Below are 23,361 nucleotides of genomic sequence, written 5' to 3' on the forward strand. Positions count from 1 at the left end.
TATCTGATGTCCCTAAAGCTACTGATAGAGTAGGCAGTTAGTTAGACAGGAGATGGAGGCAAAGGCGGTGATAAATAGATGACACATTAGAAGCCTGAAGGCACAACATCTTGATTTTGTGGCTCTGAACATGCTGGCCTTATGACTTCCAAGACTCCAGGGCTGACAGACCAAGAGCTACAAGTGCAGAACATACGCTCTCCTGTTCAACCTCTGCCCCAGGGAAACCTATAGATTCATTATAATACCTTTACACTGCGGTTTTGACTGCCCTGCCCCCGCCCCCACCCGAAGACGGCCATGACTGTTCTGGCCAGAATCTTGTAGGGCCAAACACTTTCCCTCCCAGCCCTTAGGAGGAGTCCCTCAAATGCCTGGAAACAATCTTAGTCAGAGACCTCCCTAGCTAACCCACAACCTATGCAAACATAAAAAGAAAAGACATCCCTAACCCCAGTATAGTTGCCACCTCTGGGTGTCCCTGCTCTCCCCCCTTGAGATTATACTGTCCTTAATAAACTGCTCTGTGCTTACTACTTTTCTTCTGGCTGTCTTTATTCAAGCGCGGATCCTCATGTAAATCTTTCATGGGGAATCCAAGAACCATGACCTCCATTCACACAAAGCAGACTCTCCCACTGTGGCACCGTGGGAAAACCACAATGTATAATCCGTTTCTATCAAAAGTTTTATGCAAGGCTGCCCGAGCTTGTCTGGGCTTGTGTGAAGTTATGCCTCCTATTAGACATACCGGGAATAACGGGGGGAAATCAAGAAAGGACACCTAATGGCAAGAAATGGATGAAAAGTAGGAAATCCTTTTTTAAAAAACTCTTTTTCACAAGTTCACAGTAACTTCAACTGTCCAAAAAGTTTTGCCTATTGAGACCACACTTCAAAGATTAGTCAGTGTATCAATTTAGGAAGGTTTATGCCCCTAAAGAGTTCTAAACAATTTGTATTTTTAGGTCAGTCAAAAGGTCTCACTGTAGGGGTGCCTGGCTGGCTCAGTTGGTGGAGCATGTGACTCTTGATCTCAGGGTTGTGAGTTCAAGCCCCACAATGAATGTAGAGATTACTTAAAATTTTTTTAAATCTTTAAAAAATAAATGCAACTACCATTTATTTTTTTTTAAAGGTCTCATTGTAAGATTGATTCAATCAGTAATTTGGTCAAGAAAATCTCTTTATATCATTAGTACAAAGATCACCTGTTTTCAAGCTTCTATCCAAAAGAACATATAGTTCAAGTCATCATATTTGGAAATAATCCATGGGTGCGGGGCAAGGATGCAGAGAGATGACCTACCAGTACTACTATGGGAACCACGGGGAGTCCCTAGGAATACCGACTGGAAAACCAAGATCCTAATGACTCATATTGTTTACATTTGTTTACAAAACAAACTCAGTGTTTACTCATATTGGTTTTGCTGGGTGGAGGCTGAGCTTCTTGAACTAGACCAGTCAGTTATCTTGACTTGGACTTAACTTCCACCTATGGAAGACATAAATTGTCAGCATGTAGAATGCTCCCTTGTTCTCTTCCCAGGCAATGTCTCCCACCCCAGGAAGTAATAGCTATTCCAACTCTTCTGCCTTCTATGACTGTTGATTCATTTTGCCTGTTCTTGAACTTCTTAAATGGAATCATACAGTATGACTAGATTTAGACCTGGATTCTGGAGCTTTTCTTTTTAAGATTTTATTTATTTGACAGAGAGAGACACAGCGAGAGAGGGAACACAAGCAGGGGGAGTGGGAGAGGGAGAAGCAGGCTCCCCACAGAGCAGGGAGCCCGATGTGGGGCTCGATCCCAGGACTCTGGGATCATGACCTAAGCCAAAGGCAGACGCTTAACGACTGAGCCACCCAGGTGCCCCTGGAGCTTTTCATTATATCTACAAGATCATCCATATTGTCCTGTGTAGCAAAAGTTTATTTTTCTACCTGTGTTATATTGTCTTAAATGAATATATCACTATGTCTCCATTCTCCTGCTGATGGGCATTTAGCTGCTTTCTAGAACTAGGGTATTATGAATAAAGTTGCTCTGCACAATCTGTGCTCATCTTTTGGTACATTCAATTCTCAATGGTAATATCTATAAATAGGTTTGCTGATCCACAGGGTAAGCATAAGTTTAGCTTTAATACATACATCCAACTAGTTGCATCAATTTAAAATTGAGACTTGTTTTATGGATCAGCATACATCTTGAAAGCTCCATGGCACACGAAAGAGATGTGTATTCTAGCTACAGAATGTTGTGTTTTATAAACAATTAGATCAAGGAGGTTAATAGCGCTGTTCATATCTTCTATTCTTTATTGATTTTTATGTCTACTTGCCTTACTTATTGAGAGGACACGTTAATATCTCCAACTATGATTGTGCAACTGTCTATTTTCCCTTTAATTCTGGCTATTTTTGCTTCACATAATTGGAAGCTCTATTATTAGGCACATATGTATTAATAATTGGTATGTCTTTGTGATGAGTTGAACTTGTTTTCATTATAAAATGTCCCTCTTTATCAATTCTTATCTCAAGGTCTATCTTGTCTAATATTAACATAGTCATTGCATCTTTCCCATGTTTATTGCTTGCATGGCATATCTTTCCCCATCCTTTTGCTGTCACGTTTTATCTGCTTTTATAATTAAAGTATGTTTCTGTAGATAGGATTTAACTGGATCCTGCTTTTTTTCCCCTCTCCTGTCAGACAACCTCCATCATTTAACTGGTATATTCATTCCATTCACATTGAATATGATTTTAGATACAGCTTGATTTTGGTTTACCATTTTGCTATTTGATTTCTCATCGTTCCATCTGTTTCCTTTTCTCCATCCCTTCTTTTCTGCCTCATTTTGAGGCAAAATATCCTTAGTATTTCATTTAAGTTCCTTTATTGGCTTTTTAGCTATATATCTCTGCATCCTTTTCATGTTAACGTAGAGGTTACATCATGAATAGTAGTACAATTATCACTATCAATTTTATGTTACTAGTGTAACATCTTACAAAAAATGTATTAATTTCAATAGTATCAGTCTACTAGCCCCAAATCCCCACTCTCTGTGCTGCTGTTGATACATATTCTTACCTTCATATTTATAAAATGCACAATTAGAGTATGTTGCAAACTGCCCAATTTAGAGTTGTCACTTCTGCTTTATATAATCAAATGGTGAAAAATGTCATTGTCTCTCCCATGGACCACTACAGTAGCCTCTCGGCAGACTTTCCACTTCCACTCTTGCCCTCCTTTTTATGTCACTATTTACACAACAGCCAGAGATACTTGCTTTCAAATGTGAAATGGATGATGCTACATGTCCCAAGCTTAATTTGCCTCAAAGACTTTCCAGGATGAAATGCAGACTCCCAGAAGTGGTCTTGTATTTATCTTCTAGGGCTTCTGTAACAAAACACCACAGACTGGGTTGCTTAAACAACAGAAATTTATCTTCTCACAATTCTGGAAGTTAGAAGTCCATGATCAAGGTGTCAGTAAATTCAGTTTCTGGCGAGATCTCTCTTCCTGCCTGACAACTTCCTTCTTGCAATGTCCCCATATGGTCTTTCCTCTGTGAATACAGAGAGAGCCCTCTGGTCTCTTCTTATAAAGACACTAGTGCTATCATGTGAGACCCCACTCTCATGAGCTCATTTAACCTTAATTTACCTCCTTATAGGCCCTATATCCAAATTTAGTCACACTGGGGATTAGGGCTTCAACATATGAATTTGGGAGGGGGACACAATTCAGCCCATAAATAATAGGCCTGGGCCTAAGGAGGAAAAGATCTGTCTAGCTTATATACAACCCAACACAACACACAGCACAAACATAACAGCTTATGCCTATTAAACAATGCAGGATGCACTGCAGGATGAACCTCCCTAGGCCTGTCTGTGTAAGCATAACTTGTATGGACTCTTAGATCCTGCCTCTCAGAGCAGTTTGAATTCTCAAAAAAGGAATCATATTTTGAACAGGTGAAATTACAGTACAATTTGAACCTAGCAATGATCCAGGCACAACCAGTCAGAATGCCTCTGTGCCCCCACCTTACATCTCTGTGCAAGTCCTGAGTACACTTGGATAGAGTTCTACATGCTCAGGAGAACCCCAAACACAGGATCCGAATGAACAAATAGGTGATATTCAGAAGCCCCAAAAAGAAGGCCAGGGAAAAGGAGAGATGGTGAGTTAAAACTAAGCAAGCTAAAAAGACACTCAAGCACTCACTTTGTAGAAGATTCAGTAACTACAGCAGAAAAAGCAACAAAGTTGGTACAAAACTTGACCTACAAAAATAAAAAACAAAAACAAAAAAATTTGACCTAATTGCTAAGCACCATCATTTTTCCATGACAAGTTATTGTTAGAGTTTGAGCAACTGCAATGGATACATTTACATACATTTACCCAGAAACAAGAAATAGTTCACTAAAATAATCTGAAATTATTTTTTATAAATTATCTCAACAAAAAGGCTATGTTTCCTATCTCCGAGGCCTGTCTGAAAATGAAAAGCTATATTCTACAGTAACATGTAACAAGTCTGTCTCTTGTGTGCATGTGGTCTTTATTCATTATTTTAACAGACCTGGATGTTTGCCTGAGTCGTCGTCAATAATGCTTTGCCTTATTCCATATGGCAGTTCCTTCCAAGTGCTGAAACTGACCTACCCAAATGAGGCTGTTCTCTCAATCTTTTTCATTTATTCCATAACATTTGTATTTGTTTCCTATCACTGCTGTAACAAATCACCAAAAAATTAACAGCTTACAGTTTTATAGGTCAAACGTCTGGCAGGATCTCATTAGGCTTCAATGAAGTTACTGGAAGGACTGTGTCTCTTTCTGAAGCTCTAGGGGAGGACCCTTTTCCTTGTTCATACAGGTTATTGGCAGAATTTAATAGTTGCAGAACTGCAGTTGCAGAACTGAGATCTGTCTCCGTCCTGGAAAGTAGCTGAGGGCAATTCCCAACCTCTGTAGGACGCCCACATTCCTTGGCTCATTGCCCCCTCCTCCTTCTTTAAATGCAGCACTCTTTGAATCTTTCCCTCTTCTTCCACTGCATCCCTCAAAGACCAAGCCAGATTACACTGGGTCCACCTGGATAATCCAGGATAAGGTCCCCATCCATCTCTAGGTACATAGTGTTAATCACATTTTCAAAACTTCTGTTACCATGGAAGGTAACATATTCACAGGTTCCTGGGAATAGAGTGTGGACATCTTTGAGGCCATTATTCTGTCTACTACACCTGCAAGACGGTCTTTGGGTCCACATACTGGGCATCTTGCTACTGCATCATTTTCAGGCTTTCTCCTCTCCTCCTCCGTATCATGTGAGAAAGTCACGCAAAATGCACAAGGGCTATCATTTTCACTTGCACTGGATTTTCAGCCTCTCAGATTTGGTGGACACCCAGATGGTGTGACTTAACTAAGACCAGCCTTTGCCACCATCCAGCTGCAGATTCTCCACAAAGGATCCAAGGCTATATTTCTATTTTCTAATATTCATAGTCAATACCTGCAGAACACATCCTTTTTATGAACCATTAGCTTCGGCATAAAATTAAAAAGGTGAGAGAACCTAGCAATAACTTGGTGTAGATTTCTTCCAGGAAAGGTGCTTCAAAAATGTTTCCCATTAGGACCCAAAAAAATTTTAATGCCTGGATGAACATTAAAAAAATAAAAACAGGGGAAGGAAAGATTCCTCTTTAAATGTAAATAAATTTTAATTAAATAATTTGTTAATTGATCTACCACTTGAATCGCTATCAAAATCATCTACAAAGATTTGGCTTTTGTACTGGAAAAATAAAGCTATCAGATATGCTTTCATACGTCTGAATTCTTTCTAGATGCAAATAAAAATAAATGTTAAAATTCAGTAAAGTTAAAATGGGTTCTAGTATGTATTCATTTACTTTTGAACAATCTGCAAAAGACTAAGGGCACGTCAAAAGGGCAAAGGACTCATCTTCATGGTTGTGACCCCATTTTCTTAGTGCCAGTGGCTTTGCCCACATCTGCTCCATAGGGGCTATTTAGGATATAGCTTGCAAATCTGGTTAATGTATTTAAAATAGGATGTTCCTGGGGCACCTGGGTGGCTCAGTCAGTTGAGCATCTAATCTTGATGCTCAGGTCCTGATGCCAAGGTCCTGGAACCGAGCCCCGCATGGGGCTCCCAGGTCAGCAGGGAGCCTGCTTCTCCCTCTCCCTCTGCCTACCACTCCCCTTGCTTGTGTGCGCTCTTTCTCTCTGTCAAATGAATGAATAAAATCTTTAAAAAATAAAATTAATTAAAATAAAATAGGATGTTTCTATGGTTGCCCAAGGTTGTCCACCCATCAAGATTAACTCTCCTCCTTCACTTTTTCTCCCTACCATTTATTATTCAATATGCCACATAAAAAGCTCATTTATTTGTGCATGAATAAGTGACTAAAAAAAAATAAATGACTATACTCCAAACATATATAACAGCCATGAGGCTCCCTGCCCTTTGATGCGCTAACAAACAGTATGAGTTGCACAGTCTAGAATGTTATATAAATAATAATTATGACATCATAGATCCAAGGCAAGGGATATGACATTTACTATGAATGAATCATTTTTCTTAGAAGGTTTTATTTGAATTCTTCTCTTTCCTTTTCACCTTAGGGTGTGTGGGGGAGTGGTGGTGTTTATTTGATTTTATCTTACTGTACACATATCTTTTTTTTTTTTTTTTAAGATTTTATTTATTTATTTGCGAGAGAGAGAATGAGAGACAGAGAGCATGAGAAGGAGGAAGGTCAGAGGGAGAAGCAGACTCCCTGCTGAGGAGGGAGCCCGATGTGGGACTCGATCCCGGGACTCCAGGATCATGACCTGAGCCGAAGGCAGTCGCTTAACCAACGGAGCCACCCAGGCACCCTGTACACGTATCTTCTGTTACTCAATTCAATTTTCTTCCCCTCAGGTCAACTGAACAACAAGAGCAAAGACCCAGGTGATGACAGGACCATTCTGAGTATCAACAGCCACAAGAAAGTGACTCAGCATGTGTTTTGCAGAAACCAAACTCATAGACTAATGTCCCTGCCTGACTGCCTTCAATGGGCGCATCAAGTCATCTCTGAAAAAAGAATGCAGGTTTGACATACTGCATGGAGCACTGGGTGTTATACGAAAACAATGGATCGTGGATCACCACATCAAAAACTAATGATGTATTGTATGGTGACTAACATAACATAATAAAATAAAATAAAAAAATGCAGGTTTGAAATAAACAAAAAAACAAAAAGCAAAATCAGACCCATAAATACAGAGAACAAAGTGATGGTTGCCAGAAGGAAGGGGGCAGGGGGATGGGTAAAAAAAGGTGAAGGGGAGAGGGAGATAAGGGCTTCCAATTATAAAATGAATAAGTCATGGGAATAAAAGGCACAGTACAGAAAATAGTCAGTATTGTAATAGCATTGTATGGTGACAGATGGTAGCCACACTTGGGGTGAGCACAGCGTAACATACAGAGAAGCTGAACCACTAGGTTTCACACCTGAAACTAATGTAACATTGTATATCAACTATACTCAAATTTAAAAAAAAAAAATTTTTTTAAGAACATAGGTTTGCTTAGAATATTAATGTTCTGCCTTAGATAAGTTTATTAACTACCTCCAAACCAACCTCTAATACCATGGTGGAGCTCAGAGGCCATGAATTTCCTTCCCATGTGAGCTGATGGCCCTATGGCCTGGAGTCAGTCCCTAAATTCTCAGTCCAGACTACTTATCTGTACAATGAACATTCTCTAGTAGAAGACTGATAAGCTTCCTTCCAACTAGGGCGCCTGGGTGGCTCAGGTGGTTAAGCGACTGCCTTCAGCTCAGGTCATGATCCCAGGGTCCTGGGATCGAGTCCCACATCAGGCTCCCTGCTCTGCGGGAAGCTTGCTTATCCCTCTCCCTCTCCCCCTGCTTGTGTTCCCTCTCTCGCTGTGTCTCTCTCTGTCAAATAAATAAAATCTTTAAAAAAAAAAAAGCTTCCTTCCAACTAGAAAGCCCTATAATTTTAGTTATTAGAACAGAATGACCATTCTCTAATGATATAAATCATGCCTGGAATTCAGAGGTACAAAGGACTGTAACCTAATCCAGAAAGAGGCTATTTTTTCCAAATGGTATCTTGAGGTCCAGTCCACACCTACTTTCAAGAACAAAGAGAATGGCTGATGAGGAACGTCCTATTTCAGACTAGATAAAAGGAAGACCTGAGAGCAAACTGTCAGTGTCCCTTCCCATACAGCCTCAGGAATGAATAACTCACTTCAAAAGTCATTTGTGGAACTCCAACCATGTGCCATGATGTGCTGGTTGGTATAACCAAAATGAGAAATAAGAAAACAGTTCTAATACTAATACAATAAATTAAAAATATTCTTGAAATACTCCTTGCAATACAATATGCTAAGGGTGATAATAAGTGCTGGCATAAACAGAATAAGGATCAACTCTTATTTATTTAGACACAAGGCTTGCATGTCCAAGGAAATACTATCTATATACTAAAACCATGCAATGAGAAAAGATAAAATCAACTGCCTCTGAAAAGCTGACATTGAAACAGGACCTCTGCTTTTGTGGTAAATAAAGACATCAATTCGTCCACCCTTCATACTTACGGTAAAATCAGGATGGAATGTAAAAGGAAATAAAAGGTAATGATTTTGGAACAAAGCTGCATGATGCAAGTGCTGCATTGGGAATAAACAGACAAGGAGCAAGTTAGAGCGTTCTGTGCAATGAAGGTCAGTTTCCAGTCCATTCGGCAGAATCAATACAGTGCCTTGGACTTGCAATAGGTCTCATAAGTCATAGATTGACTAGGCCATGTATCAACCTCCACCCTGCATAGCTTTCAATGTCCCCTCATCGACAAGCATTGCTGAGTAAAAATCTGTGATCAGAATCTACAATTGGAGTGGGACAGTGCCCACACACAGACTGGCTGAGAAACTGAGTGGATAACCAACAGCAAAAAGTACCATCACTTTCAGGACACTATGGGTCAATTCTGGATTTCCAAAGTCAAAATTGAAATTGCCATCAGAGGCTACCTCTGAAATTCTATTTCATAAAGGAGGTTTGTCTCAATGAAACCTGATATTCTGCACAACTCAGAAAGATCCAGAGAATCTTATTAATGTCTGGCCTTCTTTTTGATAGGGTTTTTCTCATGGAAAAATATTTGACAAAATAGAATAAGAAACAGAGAAAGGGAATGGGAAGCACCAGGAAACATCATTCATTCCTCCAGGCACTATTCCAGGTGCCAACAGTGAGCAAGAGTCAAAAATCCCTGCCCTCCTAGAGCTTATACTCCACCAAGAAGAGAGAAAATAAACAAATAAGCAGGTCATATACAGTATATGAGAAGGTGATAAGCACAGCGGAAGAAACAAAGCAGTAAAGGCAGGGAGGCAATGTGGGGGGAGCAGGGCTGCATCGGAGCAGCTGGTGTTGCAATCGGCTACAAAGTAGGATATTAAAGCCCAACTCTCTGATGCCACCGCTCTACATAACGCCATCACTGCTCACTGTCCGGGCAACGGGAAGACGATCACTTGGCTTTACCCAGCTCCTGTTTACAGTTTGACCTCTGAGCTGGTAACCAAAAACTATACAAAGCAGGCATTCCCCAGTCCCTGGTCTCAATCTAGCAATTTATTTGATGGGCCAGAAAGATAAAACTCTGACTGTAATAATAGCTAACATTTATATAACATTTTTTGTGATCATCCAGGCACATTCTAAGAGCTTACACATGTTGACTAATTGAGTGGCTCATGTCACTTCAGTAAGGCATATTTATTATCAACCTGTTTTCCAGACAAGAAGACCAAGACAGTGAGGCTCACTTCAAGAGTGGATCTGGGATTCGACACCAGATGTTCCAGCTCCAGAGACTGTGCTTTTAACTACCGCTGTACAGAGACATGGGCCTGCAGCTAACAAGCTTCCTGATATCTCCATTTGGACAGCAAAAGGGCAACATGAAATTAATGTGCTCAAGATAAAACTTTGGATCCTTAATACATCTTCCCTCCCCGCCTTTTCCACCTCTCACACCTGCTCCTCACCCAGGCTTCCAGAACTGCCTTTATAAATAGCACACCATTCACACAGCTGCTCAGCCCAAAACTTAAGCTTTGATTTATCTGTCTCTCTCACACCCTTCATCTGATCTGCCTGAAAATCCTGCAAAATATTTCTCAAATCCAGCAACCTCCAATCACTTCCAGGCCGCTGTCAGGTCTCACCTATGAGACAGAACAGCCTTCTAGCTAGTCTCTCTACTTCCCTCTTGCTGCCAAGAGTCAATTTTCCCTCCTCCAAGCAAGAGTGATCTTTTGAAATGCAAATTAGATCATAGCATGCCCTTGCTCAAATCAACCTGACAACTTCTATGAGTCAGGGTTCTCCAGAGAAACAGAACCAATAGGATGGAGAGAGACAGAGAGACAAAAAGAGACAGAGACAGAGATTTATTTCAAGAAATTGTCAGGGCGCCTAGGTGGCTCAGTTGGTTAACTGTCTGCCTTCGGCTCAGGTCATGATCCCAGGGCCCTGGGATGGAGTCCCATGTCGGGCCCTTGCTCCGCTGGAAGCCTGCTTCTGCCTGCCACTCTGCCTGCTTGTTCGTTCTCTCTCTCTGTCAAATAAATAAATAAATAATCTATGCGGGGGCGGGGGGGGGAGAAAGAAAGAAATTGGCCGATGCAGTTTTGGGGGCTGGCAAGTCCAAAATCTGCAGAGTGGGCCAGCAGGCTAGAAATTCCAGCTAGAGTTAATGTTGTAGTCTTAAATCTGAAGGCTGAAAGCTCAGGCAGAATTTCTATGATTCAGACTGGAGAAAGAATTCCTTCCCCTTTAGGGGACTTCAATCTTTTAAGGCCTTCAACTGATTAGATGAGGTCTGCCTACATTACAGAGGATAATCTGCTTTACTTAAAGTCTACTGATTTAAATGTTAATCGTATCTTAAAAAACACCTTCATAGCAACATCTATACTGGTGTTTGACCAAACAACAGGGCACTGTAGGCTAGCGAAGTTCACACATAAAATTAACAATCACAGCTTCAAAAATTCACAACAAAAACCTATGGCCTATAGGTCTCTTTCTACATTTCTGCTCTCACCTTATCCATTCTTTGAATCACCTGGGCTTCTTGTTCTGGGTACGTGACATGCTCCTTCCTATCTGCGTTAAGTGCTGTTTGTTTTTTCTGTGCTTTGTACCTAGAATGCTTTTCCCCCAGGACTCCATATGCCTCCGTCCCTCACTTAATTTAGGTCTGTCTCTAATAACACCTCCTCAGGGAGGCCTTCCCTGGCCAGCATATCTCCAACAGAACAGGACCCCTTAGTTCCCTCTAGGCTCTCTCTCTGCTTGCCTTCATAGTACTTCCAGTGTCTAAAAGCATATTACGTGCTTGTTAATTGTCCCCCTTTGCCCCATCAAGATTTTTTTTCTTTTAATATCTTATTTATTTGAGAGAGAGAGAGAGAGAGAGAGAGAGAGAGAGAGAACAGGAGCACGGGCAGAGGGAGAAGCCCTGCGATTTTTTAATTTGAGGTCACAACTCTAAATGTTCTTTCCTTCCTAGAACATTACACTTGGATCAACCCACCTCATCGAAGCACACTACACTGAATAACCATCATTTTAAAAAATGTTGCTCAAGTCATACAACATGGGGTGCCTGAGTGGCTCAGTTGGTTAAGCCCCTGACTTTTGGCTCAAGTCATGATCCCAGGATCCTGGGACTGAGACCTGCATCAGGCTCCCTGCTCGGCGGGGCGAGTCTGCTTCTCCCTCTCTCTCTGCCCCTCCCCCTGACTCACGCTTTCTCTCTCTCTCAAATAAATTAAAAAAAAAATCTTAAAAAAAAAAAATGAGACAACTCTAAGTTGTACAGGTCTCCAGAGCTTATTCATCCTGCATAATTTTAACTTCAGAGCCTACAGTTAACCATACAGTGTTGTGTACTTAAAGTCTTGTTAATAGGGTAGGTCTCATGCTAAATGCTCCTACCACAAATAATAATAAAGCATAGGAACACAAGAACACTTTTCGAGGTGACGGATATGCTTATTATTCATGGTGATGGCTATCACAGGTTGTAAGCATATGTACAAACCCATCAAAATGTACACACTAAATACATGCAACTTCTTGTATATTAAGTATATTTCAATAAAGTTGAAAAAGAAATCAGTAAGTTCCATTCCTCCAAAGAACCCTGACCTCCATGCTCAGGACACTGCAGATCTACCCATGCACCACCCACCCCTCTGAGTATTGTGAATTGTTGCAGCCTGTTACATATCTTAAAAACAGCATTCTAGCCAGAATTGGTATTTAGATAAAAGGATATGAAAATCAGTGGAGTCAACACTGAAAACTTACTTGTATAGTGACTCTTAGTGTTCTTTGCTTTTGAGGAAATTGCTCATCATCTCATCATATAGTGATCCAAGAGGATTTTGAGTGTTCTTAGTTTCAAGTTTGCAAATTAGATAACAAAAAAAAATTAATGCTATCAGATTCTGCACTGAGTCAAAGAAGTATCTTCAGGAACTGGAAGGAAATTTATGCAAATTTACTGTTTGACTCTTCTGCGTTTGGCAGACAAGAGCCATTACTAGACATTTTATATGCCATCTGTCCTTCCCCCTCAAAATAAGCAGAGATCCACAGAGTTCAGTGTCTATATGTGGTTACAAAGAATGTCCCTTTACAGAGTCAAAATTCTATCCCAGGATGTTCTGACTCTAACTCTGTGTTCTTCTCAGTGACCTGGCCACACAGGGGCAGAATACCCAAGACTCCAGGCACCAATACAGTTCCAAAGGTGGATGCTGGACAGCTAGTCATAATCTGGACTCTCAAAAACATTTTTAGAAGAATCTCCCTACCAGTCTATACTGCAAGAATCTCCAGCATCCTAGCAAGGCCCTAGATTCTATGTCTGTAAGGTGAGTAAGGAATCAGATAGTCAAGTGTAAGAAGTCTTCTTGTCCTCTGCTACCAGAACTGTGGCCACAGAACAGAGTCCTCTCTCCCTGGGGGTAAAGCTTGGAGGCTCAGCATCCACTAGAGAACCCTCTTGTTGCTGGAGGGAGAGCTCTGACCTCCAGTACGTCACTCCTCCAAAATCACTCATATGTTCTGTGAATACTATTCTTTCATCTTTCCAGGAATGAAAAATTACATAAATAAATAAATGACGTGAGTGTTTAGTTTATAAAAGAAATGACAGTTCTAGACAGAATTCAACAATCATGTGAATTGTGTGAATTTCGTGCACCAACCTGTCTGAGCCATTCTTTAGTTATAAAATGGCAAGACTGGGATTCTACAGAATCCATTCCAGCTTTAAGATTCTGTGAGCTATAATCAATTAAAACCTTGTTTTACCTCTCAAATTTCACTTCACCTTATTCAATTTTTTCTCAATTAAATAAAATAATATTCTAGGGAAAATAAGCTCTTCCCCCACCTGTAAGAAACACACCTTGTCTTTCCATTTTGTGTCTCCTCTTTGTACCTCCCAGCAGTTGCCACTTCAAGTGCCCGCTCTATTTTGTGCTGAGTTTTATTTCCTTCACTTTCCTCTTTCCTTGAACAGCAGGTGCCAAAATAACAAGGCAGTGTGAAATTTACAGAAACAATGTGTTTATACAGTTGGCTACCTTATCTAAAATGTAATTCTATTGGATTCTAAATCAGATGTCTTGCCATATGCTGCAAGTTACAAAGAATACTGTACAAGGCTAGTATCTATCATATTTTGCACAAAGGTATGGGGTCCCAAAATTAGTGAAGTGCAAAAATTTCTATGAACCCTTTTGTTATATCTTTATGGAAAGTAAAACATTTGTAAGCTCACATTATTCTGTTTATATTAAAGAGTATTTAATAAGGTCCCAATTAAAAACTAGTGGCAGGCATTGGGGTACCTGGGTGGCTCACTTGGTTAAGTGTCTGACTCTTGGTTTCGGCTCAGGTCATGATCTCGGGGTCGTGAGAATGAGCCCTGCATCAGGCTACACGCTCAGTGCAGAGTCTGTTTGTCCCTTTCCCTCTGCTCCTCCCCCTGCTCCCTCTCTCTCTCTCAAATAAATAAATAAAATCTTAAAAAAAAAAAAAAAAAACTAGTCAAGCATTAAGAATCCTTTCACTCAATCATATTGAAACACAAATCATACTGGAATTCTTGGTGGATCTGGGCTATAAAATGTAACTCTTTTTTAAAAAAATAAATAAAAAATACTTCAACATTACCACCTTTCCTTATGAAATTTACTTCATGATTATTTCTGTGACAGCCCTCTCTTGGATGAATTTGTTTTATTTTAATTAAGGTTGAACACAAAAGGGTTTCATTTTAAACCATATATCTGACCCTACAGAAATCTATTGATGCAACTGAAAGATATGTTTGAACTTCTCCTGTATTTTGGGATATTAACCATTGCTTACTACCTACCCAAGATCAATACTAGGAATGCTATTAAAGTAATTGTATTTTCTTGTTTTCCTACATCTGACGTTTCTACTTCTCTCTTCCCTTGTGAAACCACTGCCCCACCCAAATTGGGTTTGGATTTCTTATGTTCCAGTGAGGCCAAAAAAGAAATAGTGATTCCCTAGGTTCAAATTCAACCAATGCTCGGAACACCTGGGTGGCTCAGCTGGTTAAGAGGCTGCGTTTGGCTCAGGTCATGATCCTAAGGTCCTGGGATCAAGTCCCACATTGGGCTCCTTGCTCATGGGGAAGCCTGCTTCTCTCTCTGCTTGCCACTCCCCCTGCTTGTGCGCACACACACTCTTTCTCTCTCTCTCTGATTATAAATAAATAAATAAATAAATAAATAAATAAATTTCAACCAATGCTCTTACAGTGTAGATGATTTTTTTTTATTTAATTCAATTAATATATAATGTATTATTGGTTTCAGAGGTAGAGGTCAGTGATTCATCAGTCTTATATTGTGCTTATTACAACACATACCCTCCCCAATGTCCATCACCCAGTTACCCCATCCCCCCACCACCCTCCCCTTCCAGAAACCCTCAGTTGTTTCCGATTAAGAGTCTTTTATCCACGGGGGAAATCGAAGGGGTAGACGAACCATGAGAGATGATGGACTCTGAAAAACAAACAGGGTTCTAGAGGGGAGGGGGGTGGGAGGATGGGTTAGCCTGGTGGTGGGTATTGAGGAGGGCACATTCTGCATGGAGCACTGGGTGTTATGCACAAACAATGAATCATGGAACACTTCATCTAAAACTAATGATGTAATGTATGGGGATTAACGTAAGAAAAAAAAAAAAAGAGTCTTTTATCCAAATGGCCAACAGACACATGAAAAAGTGCTCAACATCGCTCGGCATCAGGGAAATACAAATGTTGGCGAGGATGCAGAGAAAGGGGAATCCTCCTACACTGTTGGTGGGAATGCAAGCTGGTGCAGCCACTCTGGAAAACAGTATGGAGGTTCCTCAAAAAGTTGAAAATAGAGCTACCCTACGACCCAGCAATTGCACTACTGGGTATTTACCCCAAAGATGCAAGTGTAGTGATCCGAAGGGGCACATGCACCCCAATGTTTATAGCAGCAATGTCCACAATAGCCAAACTATGGAAAGAGCCTAGATGTCCATCGACAGATGAATGGATAAAGAAGATGTGGTATATATATACATAATGGAACATTATGAAGCCATCAAAAAAAATGAAATCTTGCCATTTGCAATGACGTGGATGGAACTAGACGGTATTACGCTAAGTGAAATAAGTCAATAAGAGAAAGACAAGTATCATATGATCTCACTGATATGAGGAATTTGAAAAACAAGACAGAGGATCATAGGGGAAGGGAGGGATAAATGAAACAAGACGAAACCAGAGAGGGAGACAAACCATAGAGACTCTTAATCTCAGGAAACAAACTGAGGGTTGCTGGAGTGGAGGGGGGTGGGAGGGATGGGGTGGCTGGGTGATGGACACTGGGGAGGGTATGTGCTATGGTGAGTGCTGTGAATTGTGTAAGACTGATGAATCACAGACCTGTACCCCTGAAATAAATACATTATATGTTAATTTAAAAGTCTTTTATGTTCACAGGTGTTCAGAATGATTTGACAGCTATCTAGCTGAATTCCTGGGACCAGACAAAACTAAGGTCTCCTGCTCCTCCACCATCTTGGTCTCCTCCCCTAGATGAATTTATTTTAAATCTAATGCGTGCATCATGGGCTGTTTATCAGCCATGACTAACTTCTAACAAATCAAGATCTCTGCTGGAATTTAGTCTTGGGCAGCACCCACAAAATCTGCACAATGCATCAAATTAAGTACATTATCATTCTACATTAGGCACCAGAGGTAGAGTTAGAAAAGACACATTTCTTGTCAATGAGTTTGTTATAATTTAAGGAGCCCAGGAAACCCTCTCTGTTCAAACATATTCCCCCACATGGCCTGGCCATAGGGTCTGAGATTCCCAAGTTCTTCATTCTTTTGGAGTGAGGCATTGAAAGCAATTGTGAGGACAACCAGTATGCAATCTCATTAACACTTGATAAAACCAGGAGGGTCAACCTCTGACAATCTCAGTATTCTGTAACCCAGTTATCCCCAGCTCTGCTGATAATCAGAACCACCAGAGATTTGTATTAATTCAATAGGCTAGATGTGGAGCCCAGGAATCTATATTTTTCAACCAGATTTGGAAACTAAATCCTCAAGTTTGTTTTCTTGCTTTTTCTTATTTCCCTTCCTCTCCTCTCCTCGCCTTCTCCTTCCCCTTCTCATTCTCCTCCACCTCCTCCTGCTTCTCCCTCCACTTCTTTCTCCTCTTTCTCTTCCTTCTTCAAATAAATAAATAACAAATAAAATATGGTAAAAGTAGAGTTCTCTTAAACTATGTTATAGGTGCAGATTCTTAACACGATAACCAGAACTATCCTGCACCTATAACACTTTAACATTCATTCACACCTACCCTAGTTACTAGGAATATGCAGATTAAATGCGTAAAATGTCCAAGAAAAACCTGGTAATTTTATTTTATAGAGATACTAAGCAAAAGCCTTGTTTTATGTGAACACCTTATCACAGGCACACAGGGGATCTTGGGGTAATTAGGTAGTCCTATACATAGGAAATTTGAGATATGTGTAATACCACATTTACATTCTAACAAATAGTTATGGCCCTTGAAATATGTTCTCTATTATTTCAGACATACTTCACTTATACATGTGTATTTCTGAGAGATCTAAAGGAAATTCTCAGGGTTGTTTTTTTTTTAATTTTTGCATAATTCTTTCAGCAATTGCTTGGTTTTTAATAAAAATTCTTAAGCCATGTTTTATAAATGTTTATGACCTTTTACCCGAATTTTAAAGGTTTAAGACTTGAATATATATTAAGTGAAGGTGTTTGGAATTTTATTTTGTTCTCTTTATCTCCCCAGAAAGCAATATATGCAGGTAGTTATTTTAGGAAATGTTCTACTGTCATTTGTTTTATTGCTTCCTTATTTTGGCTTTGTCATATTGCTCCCATATCTTCAAGTCTAAGTGCTAATTATCTTTTCCTCAAATTTCTTAGGATTAATTTAAAACAAAGTTGATACTTCATTCACTTCAATTTGATGTGCTTTATTTTGCACAGCAAATACTTATTCCATTGATAAGTATTATACATACATAAATCAAATTACCATTACAAACTGTTAGGTATGCTATCTACTGTCTTAAGATCGCTCTGAGTTGTTTTTCTCTTTCACGAAAGTACGTTATCATCTCTCTAAAACTTGTCAAACCATGTTGTTTCAACTTACTCTTAAACACTTTGGGTTTTTTATAGTCATTAACACTTTGTAGGAATTTTAGCATGAAAAGATCTCTTTCCTAATCTGAGACTATCCTTAATTCTTAATATACTTAAGCTCTGATTGAAAGGTAATTTAATCAAATTATGTTGTTTTTTGCCCTCTTGTTTCTTTCAAATATTTTTTCATCAAATTACTAGAAGTAACTTAATATTAAGTATAAGGAAATATAAACTATTTTGTCCAATTCTTTTGATACCAATAACAGATAGGCATAGCATTAGGTTTGTTTTCATTTTTATAAGTAAAATGTTCAATGAAGTATAATATAGATACAAATGTCAATAAATAAAAGGTATATTGGTAGACTGACAAAAGATAAATATGAAACAAGAAAAAAATGCAAAAACTTAAAAAAACAAAGGTGAGTGGTTGATGAGTTTTCCCAAGTGAACACTCCACGGAGCCATCACGCAGATCAAGATCTAGAACACTACCAGCACACCTCAGAAGCCCCCCTCTCCTAGGCACTATATGCCCCTCTGAGTTGCCATACCCCAAGGTAAGCATTTTCCTGAATTCTTAAATCATGGATTAGTTTGCCCATTTTTTAATTTTTTTTAAGATTTTATTTATTTGACAGAAAGAAAGAGCACAAGCAGGGAGAGCGGCAGGCAGAGGGAGAGGGAGAAGCAGGCTCTCCGTTGAGTAGAGAGCCCAATGTGGGGCTCCATCCCAGGACCCTGGGATCATGAACGGAGCCAAAGGCAGATGCTTAACCAACTAAGCCACTCAGGCACCCCCCATTTTTAAATTTTATTTAAGGTATATTTTCACCTGGCTTCTTTCACTCAGTATTATATTTGTTAGATTTATTCCTGTTGTCACCTATAACAATACTTCATTCTTATTACTGTAGGATACTTTACAAATATTTATTTGTTTATTTACTTATTCAACTCTTGGTAAACATTTGGGTGGTTTCTTGCTTGGGGATATTACAAATGGTGCTGCTACAAGCATTCTAGTAGGTGTCTTTTGGTGAATATGATAGGCCTTTCAGTTGTTTCTATACCTAACAATGAAATTACTAGGTTAAAGGGTGTGTATATATCTAGCTTGGTAGATAGTGCTAAACATCTTCCAAAGTGATTGTACCAATTTATGCTCCTATCCACAATGTATATGAATCCCAGTTGTGGGGCGCCTGCCTAGCTCAGTCGGAAGAGCATGCAACTCTTCATCGTGGGGTCATGAGTTTGAGCCCCACATTGGGTGTGGAGGTTACTAAAAAAAATAAATAAACTTTAAAAAAAAAAAAGACCCCCAGTTGCTCTGTATCGCCAACCATTCTAAATATTGTTAGTATTTTCCACTTGGGATACTCTAGTGAATATGTCAAGGTTTACTTTTATTTCTTCCTTTAAAAAAAAAAAGCTTATGAGAGAGTTTACTGATGATGTTAGGGGGTAAAATATTTGATTTCCCAACACAAGGTGAAAATACATATTAATAGATAATTGTACTACACACTTCGTGTAAATAGCAAACACAGAAGATGTAAATGTTGAAGCACCTATGCCTATACTCTAGGAGAGTTTAACAAATATATCTTATTATGCCATCACTTCCTGGACTCCCGTTGTATACACTCTTAATTGGCTTTCCCATTGAATAAAAGCATTTCATGAGATTCAAAATATTCCTTCCTAACTATATTGTGTGAATATTTTATTTTGTTGAACCATGTTGCATGTGTGATTCAGTGAGGTGTATAAATAAAATCTGCTTATCCTTTTTTTGAGAAAGAGAGAGAGAAAGAGCATGAGTGGGAGGAGGGGCAGAGGGAGAGAGAGAGAAAGAGAATCTTAAGCAGACTCCATGCCCAGCAGGGAGTCCAGTGCGGGGCTCCATCTCATGACCCCGAGATCGTGACCTGAGCTGAAATCAAGAGTCGGACACTTAACTGATGGAGCCACCCAGGCGCCCCAGCTTATCCTTTCAAAAAAGCAAGTAAACACACTAAACTAAAGGTCTTCTAAGTCCAGTTCCAGGATAAGACAAAGGCGATAGTTAGAAAACTATACGGTCATTTCATCACACTGAAAATCGAGCCCTCCTGTGAGAAGAGGGGAGAGGGCATTAAGAGGACAGAATTTTTCAGAAGACACAAATTATCATTTGTTCCAACAAATCACTCTGTATGGAAATGGGTTAAACCCAGATCCAAAATCAATACTGATATGTCCTAAAGTTGCCAACTAAGAAGGGAAAGAGGTTCAGATATCAACACCCAGCATGGAGAATAGCATAGATGAAATGGGCTGGCATCAAATTTTATCAGCTTCCCACTATTCTCCATTTTTTCTAAAGGACTGAATATGTCCAGATATTTGGGAACCTGTTTTATGCAATGCACCCATGTTACTAAGTATGAAGAGGCAGCCATGGTAAAAGGGGAAACTATAAAGCTAGCACTCTAAGCTACGTGGCTGGTATCTGCAAACTGCTTAGATACATAAAACCCAGGAAATACAACTTAGAGCACAGATGCATCTCCTGTCTCTCATCCACTACCTTAGAGGCAGGAACTGTGTTTTATGCATACTGCAAAACAAATGCCTTCTACGGTCATCTACACCCAGCAGCTCACACAACAAAGAGAGCACACTCCTCTCCAACCCCATCCCTACACATTCCTTTATAATGTGTCTCCCATTCATGTCTCCCAGAGAGCAGGTTAACTGGCATGTTTCCCACCAACCCCTCCTGCAAACCTTTGGTCCCAGGCTCCTTCCCCCTAGCACATTACACACTTAGAAGAAAGTGGACAGAATACAAGCTCAGCGATATCCAAGGCAAAAAAAACTCTTCTCTAGCATATGATCTCAAATACAGTTTTCAGTACATAATCAGGTCCTCAATAAACACTGGCAATTCCCTGTCCTTTAGCCACACATTTCCTCTGAACCTGACATTGACTTAATGAAGACATGCTTTCCACCTAGGGGGGCCATGTGCAGAGACTGAAAATGTGAGAGTGTTTTTCCTGAGTCAGGCACCTTGGTCATGCTTTGACCAAGCATGAATAATGCCTTAAAACTCTTTTGTACAGCTTCTGGCTGTACTCCAGCTTTATAGCTGAAGTATGGGTCTTTAATCTCCTAGGGGTGTCACTCCTGAAAATCAGCTGAGTTCAATGGAAGTGGTACTGGAGCACCTGCTGGAAGCCATGCCCAATGCTAGGTGTTTGAAATACACTTCCCTTGGGGGCCTTTTGAAGTTAGGAGGAATCCAAACCACAGAGAGGGATACTCCACAGAAGTGATGGAGTTATGCAGGGATACACAGGGAAAGAGGGCACTTCTTGCCTGGAGAAGTCAGGGAAGATTTGCTGAAGGAGGAGACCTGGATGTGGTAGTCACCATCTCATGAGTGATAACTCCTTAAAGGCATGCAGCCTCACTACTTTGCTCACCAAACCTCAGTGCATCCCTAGATTAATAAACCCAAATTCCTCTGATGGCAACTGAACACTCTAGTTCAGTTAGCATTCAACATGGTTGTCCTGATCTTCCCTTCAAGCAATCACTAGTTTTCATCCCTTCTGCTTATTCTTTTTTCTGTGCTGCCACCTAAAATATATTCCTTTCCACATGCCACTTATTCAAAACCTCTATTTTTTTCATCACAGTCCAGCTCAGGACTTACTTCCTCCAGAAAGTATCTGTCTACATACAAATACTCCCTTCCCTATGATTTCCTTCTCTATTGCACTGTCATCACGGTGTTTGGCTGTTATCTTGAAACAGTCTCTGTTGTCTAAGAGTACCTGTCTCCCTACAGGGATTCAATTCCGAACAACAATAAATGTAGGGTTCTGGCAGATTGTTCAAAAAAGCAGGAGGCTGTAACAGCAGCACCTACCCTGCGTGACCCTCAACTCCTGGGCTCCGCTGTTCTCTGGACAGTGAAGCAGCTATAGTTTTGATTTCAGTGAAGATAGGTATCCACTGTTCCCAGAATCTATGCCAAGGAGAAGCCCTCCATCATGGGGTTGTAAAGCATTTAAGAAAGGAACATCAGGAAACCTATGGCCCCACTTAGCCTCCCAGGTGCTCCAGATACAGGGAGGGTGGTCTCTAGGGGACTTGTCCAGAACTAAGGTGTGTTAATTTCCTAGGGCAGTGGCAACAAATCACTACAAACTTGGCAACTGAACAGAAACTTGTTCTCTTACAGTCCTAGAGCCCAACAGTCCAAACTCAAAATGCCAGCAGGACTACACTGCCTCAGGGGCTCTAGGCTGATAATCCATTCCATGTCTCTCTCCAGTTTCTAGCAGCTGCCAACAATGTTGTTCTTTGGCTTGTGGCCACATCCCTATCTCCATGGTCATGCTGCCTCCCCCTCTTCTCTCTTGGAATCTCCCTCACATGTCTCTTATAAGAAACTTACTGCATTTAGGGCCCACCTGGATAATCCAGGCTGATCTCTTTATCTCAAGATCCTTACCTTAATTACATCTACAAAGACTCTCTTTCCCAATAAGATCACATCCACAGATTCTAGGAATTAGATTTGGACATATTTTTTTGCAGGCCACATTCAACTCACTGAATTAACTGAAATTTCTTCACTAACAATGGTGGTTTACAAAGCATACTCATCATTTAGCTTAAATATTACAAATAATAATAATTACCTCCTGAATTATTGAAATGTATTCAAGGAGCACCACTAGGTGCTTTGAGGGGAAAAAATGAACTAAGGCTTCTTTAAAGGTTATTATAATCTAGCAGAAAAAATAAGCATGTGCACAAGGGCAGGGAAGGTGGAAAGGGATGAGAGAAGAGTAGGGGCAGAGTAAAGACTGCTTGTTCCTTTTCTCTCTAATTCTTCTCAACACCACTCTGACCAGTAGCAGTCAAACACATTACGTGTATCACAACTCCCCCATTACCTGCTATTTTGGTTCATTTCTTTCATGGACACTGAAGGCAAGTGGACACCCCTTGCTAAATGTGATCTTAGGGAGTTCTCATGAGCCCAAAATCTGAATCTGTCATATTACAAATACAAATCACATTTTAAAATATGGTAACTGCCCAATAAACTCTCAAAGGAAAGCAAAATATGTAAGAGTGATAGTATTGTTTCAAACTTATTTTAACAATGTGAAAATCTATGGACAATATATATATAAGCTATATACATATGCACACACAAATATATACATACATATGAAAAAAATCTACCCTACCAGCTGCCTCTAATTAATATAGAATACACATAAAACATTATCTACCACTTTAATAATTTTAACTTCTGCTTTGTAAGAGCCATCCGATTTTCATTTTTTGTCTTTATCCATGATTCTGGATCTTTATCCATACAGAAGTAACACTAAATCACTTTCACA

This window comes from Mirounga angustirostris, unplaced genomic scaffold (genome assembly GCF_029215605.1).
Source record: "Mirounga angustirostris isolate CCGP_5_RB_7025 unplaced genomic scaffold, mMirAng1.0.hap1 SCAF_16, whole genome shotgun sequence".
Lineage (NCBI taxonomy): Eukaryota > Metazoa > Chordata > Mammalia > Carnivora > Phocidae > Mirounga > Mirounga angustirostris.